The following is a 6,125-nucleotide window of genomic DNA, read 5'->3' as shown; positions in this document are numbered from 1 at the left end:
GTTACATAAACCAGGTAAAAGAATTTTGGCTGGATAAAACAAAAATCCTGACTTAGCAAATAAATAATTTTAGCAAGTATGACAGCATATTTCACAAAAGAAAACCTTCAAACCGAAAACTTCATTTATGCTCCACATAAAAAAAAATGTTTCTCGTTTCGATGCTTCGGTTATCACTAAACATTGTAATTCGAATTATTGTGCTTTGAAAAAATGTGTACAATTAAAAAAAAAAGTTTTTTACATGGATTACATAGATACACCTATGGGGGGGCTAACTCAAATTCGACAGTTAACTTTCAATTTTTGTACTGAAAACCTGCAGTTAACTGCCGAATGAGAGTTATCTCGTCACTGTACAAACGGCCCATAATTTTGATTATTTTTTTTTATAAAAATACATCTCACTATCTGACAAAGGCCATATAAGTGCAAATTTCAAACTTTGTTGAAAAATTATAAAAATTCAACAAAATTTTACAACAACAACAAACTTTTTACTAAGAATTTTGAGAACAAATCTAAGTATGTAGATTTATAGCCCATTAAATTCTAGCTTAAGAATGTGCAAGTTGAAGAGATCAAGTTGATTTTTGATGACTTTTTTGGGGGATGGTGTTATTATTTATAAATGTGTGATACCATAAAGAAAAAAATTATCAAAGATCAACGCGATTTCCTAGCCAATTGAAACTTGCACTTTCTTAAGCTAGAAAGTAATGGGCTATAAAATTGCATACTTAAATTTTTTCTCAAAATACTTAGCAAAAAGTTTGTTGTAAAATTTTGTTGAATTTTTTACATTTCTCTATAAAGTTTGAAATTTGCACTTATATGGTTTTTATTAGATAGTGAACTGTATTTTTATAAATAAACAATAAACATTAAATAAACAAAAGAAAAATCGCCACAACTGATGAAAACCTCGTGTTCCTATTATTTTTCACATGACTCTATATGTCCGTACATATATACACATATGGCCCAAACATCGACTCGGACCACTATCTTGCTGCAGCCAAGATACGTACCCGCCTCTATGCACCAAAAAATGTGCGCCCAAACATACAAGGAAAGGAAAGCTTAACGTCGAAAAGCTGCAATCACAACAGACAGCCAATGCATTCGCTACTCGGCGCTCACACCTGCTCTCAGAGAGCACTCTTCAACATACCCACATATGCGAGCAGTGGAACCACATTTCCCGCTCATTAAGTACCGCCGCCGAAGAAGTAGCCGGATTTCAGCGATCCTGAAAGAACAATTGGTACGATGACGAGTGTTAGGAAGCTTCAGAGAAAAAAGATGCCCCCTACAGGGCCACGCTGCGATCGCGCGCAGCGCGCGCTATGTGGTGCCGCTATATGAATCTGAAGAGGGAATCGAGACGTATTTGCCACAATAAGAAGAGAGAGGCCGAAATACGTGAGTGCAAAGAGCTGGAAATGGTGGCCGACAGGAAGAATGCCCGAAAAGTTTACCAGAGAGTTAGGCGACTTACGGAAGGTTTTAAGACCAGAGCTGTAAGAACAACTTTGCGACCTAGTTACTGAATGGTAGCAGGACGGAAAGTTGAGGAGAAGAAGAACCCGAGCCTCCAGTCCATGATAACGGAGTCGATGTTCCACCGCCTGACTATGACGAGGTACGAATAGCAACAACGGGGCTGAAAAACAACAAAGCTGCTGGAGCTGACAAGCTGCCAGCTGAGCTATTCAAGCACGGTGGCGAGGAGTTGATAAGGTGCATGCATCAATTCTTATGCAGAATATGGTCAGATGAACGTATGACCGCCGGCTGTAATTTCAGTGTTCTCTGCCCAATCCACAAGAAAGGTGACCCCGCCATTCGCGCCAACTACCGCGGGATCAGCCTTCTAAGAATAGGTTACAAGGTCTTATCGAGCGTATTGTGTGAAAGACTGAATCCCACCGTCAATGAACTGATTTGGCCTTATAAGTGTGGCGTTGGGGCACTCACCACCTAATTGTCTACTTAAAAGCCCCTTTCGACAGCACTAAAAGGAGTCGTCTATACGCCGCTTTGTCTGAATTTGGCATCCCCGCCAAACTGATACGGGTGTGTAAAATGACGTTGAGCAATACCACCAGCTCCGTCAGAATTGGGAAAGACCTCTCCGAGCCGTTCGGCACCAAACGGGGTTTCTGACAGGGCGACTCCCTTTCATGTTTTTTTTTTTTGTAGAGGTGGCAGAAAGAATTGAAATCCGTTAAGTGTGGGACGTGCCTTTCGGCTCACAGCACTAAAAACCCAGCCCTGCTCCGTTCCCCTCCTTCTGTGGAACAAACGCCTTTCTATGAAGTCTGCGGAGCTGTTCCACTTGACGCAATTTTCTTAGGCTAGTGCTTGCCATATGACAAACAACGGACCAATTTTCTGTTGACTCAAGCATTATACCTTTTATTTATACATACACCTTTAAGCTGAAGTCGTCCTTTTGGGTTGCGATCTGCGGACAGACGAAAAAACAATGTTCAGCGTCTTCGATTACCTGCCCTGTACAGATAGTGCAGTACGGGTCGTCTTCGTGCGTAAATCTTTGCAGGTATGATTTAAAGCAGACGTTTCCGGTCAGTATTTGGAATAGGTAGAAATCAACCTCTCCATGTCTTCTTTAAAGCCATTTGCTTATTTATTTATTTGGTCTACAGAAAAATTTTTTCTTACAGACAAATGAGAATAAAACATTTAGGCGCATATTCATAGTCATATTTGGTACTCAACTAAGTCGAAACTATTCTAAGTCACAACTAAAGCTATTCATAGTCGCCTTAGTTTCGACTTTTCTGGCTAAGTACCAACTTAAAATTTAGTTTCGGCTGCAGCTGCAACTAAGTCGTAACTAGGAAGAAGTATTTTATCAAATTAGGGGAAAACAGGCGAAATATGTAAAAATTAAGTTGGTAGAGGGTGATTTTGATAATATTGAGTAATCTCCAATTAAAATTTACAAAGATCGATACATTTTAATCGGAAGATGAAGCTACATAACAATTTTATAATTGGAATAATTTAGATAAATTTTCAAATAATAAGTCAGTTTCACGCTAGTTCTTTTAAAGTAAATTTGTGCATAACATTTAGATATCTACTATTTGTATGTTTCACAGCATGCTTTCGATAAACATCGACTTCACATCTCTGCGGTTGTTCTGGCTATTTCACACAATTAACAAGAAAATGATACCTTATTCTTTTGCATAATCACGCAATGAAAATAAAAATTACATAAACGGATGATCAAACTTGATATTATTTAATAAAAATGTAATTTTTCCAAAATATCGTAAAGAAAAATCGATACATTTTCACACTCGTTTTGCTATATCGTAAACTAAGTCGAAACTACTTAGTAGAAGTCTGAAATGCGACTATGAATAGAGGTAAATTTTAAGTTAGTACTTAAATTTAAGTTGCAACTTTGTTAGTTTCGACTTAGTTGCTGGACTATGAATACGCGCCTTAGATATTTAAAGGTGTGATATATTACAGAGTAGACTAATTATACATATTGATTTTTAATAATAATAATAATAATAATAATAATAATAATATAAAATAGCAGGTTTGGTAGCTGGCGAGGCATTTCAAAATTTGTTCTACAAATAGTTAGCTTAATGGGCTTGTAATATCTAGAAGGTCTAGAAGGAATAAAAAACGTGATCTGGTTCAGTAGAAAGGGACTATTGACCAACTCGTTCAAGATCTTATTCATGAACAAGACCTCGAGCATCTCTCTACGGCTGTGAAGCGTTGGAAAATTTATGAGTTTCAAGCGGCTTTTGTACGGTGGGAGATTTAATGTCGAATCCCAAGGCAAATTGTTTAATGCGAATAATAAAAATTGTTTCTGTACCGACTCGAGTCTGCCAGAATGCGTTTGATATCTAGGGTTCCATACGACGGCCCGTATTCTAAGGTCGGCCTGACTAGGGAGGTGAAGAGAGCTTTCGTGACATAAGGATCTCTGAATTCTTTAGCCCAACGTTTGCTGAAAGCCAAGGCGCCCTTGGCTCTATTAACACAAGAGTTTACATGGGAGTTGAATTCAAGCTTAGGGTCCATTGTTACGCCTAGATCGATGAAATTAGTTACCTGATCAACACTATGTTCACAACTTTTCACACTTTTTCAAGTTAAGTGACATAGAATTTACTTGAGCGCCAATGAACTTAAATAACTTAACGTCGTCTGCGTACATTAAGCAATACGAATACTTCAAAATATTTGGAAGATCGTTGATGAATAAAAGAAACAGAAGGGGGCCAATGTGGCTACCTTGAGGTTCACCTGACGTCACATGAATTACCCGACATGCACATTTTTTAAAGATAACCCTCTGTTTCCTGCCAATGAAATAAGAAGAAAGCCAGCGCAGCAGGATTGGAGGGAAACCAATTTAATCAAGTTTGTATATTATAGTTGAATGAGATACTTTATCAAATGCCTTGCTGAAATCAGTGTAAATGACGTCAGTTTGATAGTTACTTTTGATTCAGTTGATTTGCCTTTACAAAAGCCGTTTTGCGATACATCGATAAGAGGCGTTATGGAATAAGATAGTTCTTCCGTAACGATTTCTTCAAATACTTTAGGAATGGCACACAGCTTAGCGATTCCCCTATAATTCGCAATATTTGACCTGCTTCCATTTTTATACAGCGGAAGGATATACGACTCCTTCCACAAAGAGGGGAAAAATCCTTGCTTTAGAGAAGCATCGAAGATGTTTTTTAATGGGTTATATAGATAATATGCACAACTTATTAAGACACAGGACCAACATTTCATAATTTAAATCAAAAGACTTTTGGCCTTATTCATAAAAAATAAAGTAGGTTTAAAGAGCTTTATAAATTGACGTTTCCATACATTTTTCAATTTATAAACCTTTTATAAGACTACTTTATTTTTTATGAATAAGTCCATTTAAGTACAGCTCGGTTAATTTTGTATTTAGACCTCTAACATTTTCGTAATAAATAGTGAAGAAAAAATTACTTATAAGCTTTTTATCATGAGGATGGAATTTGAGCAGTATTTTCATTCCGAGCTCGAGGTTTAAACCCAAACTCACGAACTAAAGCATCATTGGGCCAGAATGAACCATCAACAATGTTTTGAAAATGCTCGGCGGAAATATCAATTTTGAAGGAAGATATGCTTCTTTCGTATGAAAAATTAAATTTTCTAATAGCTATGTACCGGGGGCTAAGCTTTGACGTTATATAAGACTTAACATCATTTACCGAAGTTTCACTAGAAAAACGCGAAATAAACACAGATTTATTCGCGGAAACTACGATTAATTCTTTGGGTACCGGAGAAGGTCCACATTGAGATTTAAGTTCAGACGCAGCTGTCGTTTTTCCCGCAGTCCTTGTAGTGACACCTGAGAAGATGCAGCTTGAGATAACTCAACACACGGAAAATTAAAACTTATTAATTCCTTATTTAAGCCAGGAGTAGGCAAAGAATCAGTTGGCGGAGTGTCAATGTCTAAAGCAATGGGATTAGGAACAATGCTGTCGCCTCCATGCTTCCGCTTTTTTCAAGCTTGTTTAAGCTTCGGTGATGGAGAGGATGAAGATTCAATGCACTTAAAGTCTTTAAATTCATCTTCATATCGCTTAAACTTTTCGTTTAGAAGTTTTAGCTCCTTACCCAACCCCTGGAAGCGCTGGGTATGCAGTTACAGTTGCATGGCTATACTCAATCCCGACTCTTGCGTTCTCGTTCGCGCACTCTGGGCAACGTGAGCAACCCATGTGCGAGATGCGGTAACCAATCCGAGTGGAGCCTTGGATCACGGCAGAAAGAGAAGGAGCTTCGGTGGGGCCACTCCGACTTATTCAGTTTAAGGGCTCACTGAAGTCTGCAGCGTCTGTTCACCAGTAGGTGTGGCTGCAAGCGGGTGTCTGCTTGGAGCAAGCGGCTCGCTATATAAACGTGTATTTGGTTGCGAAACCACCCTCGTCCCAGCAATGGGTTGTGCGCTGCGTTTGGGACCCGCCACGTAAAAATCACTTCCAGTGAAGAATCAAGGCAAAGCCTCGGATGAGACCAGCACCGCCCCCCCCCCCCCCCCCCCCCCCCCCCCCCCC

This window comes from Rhagoletis pomonella, unplaced genomic scaffold (assembly GCF_013731165.1).
Source record: "Rhagoletis pomonella isolate Grant_MI unplaced genomic scaffold, Rhpom_1.0 Rhpom_scaffold_00003, whole genome shotgun sequence".
Taxonomy (NCBI): Eukaryota; Metazoa; Arthropoda; class Insecta; order Diptera; family Tephritidae; genus Rhagoletis; species Rhagoletis pomonella.
Note: the sequence above shows the minus strand (reverse complement) of the source record.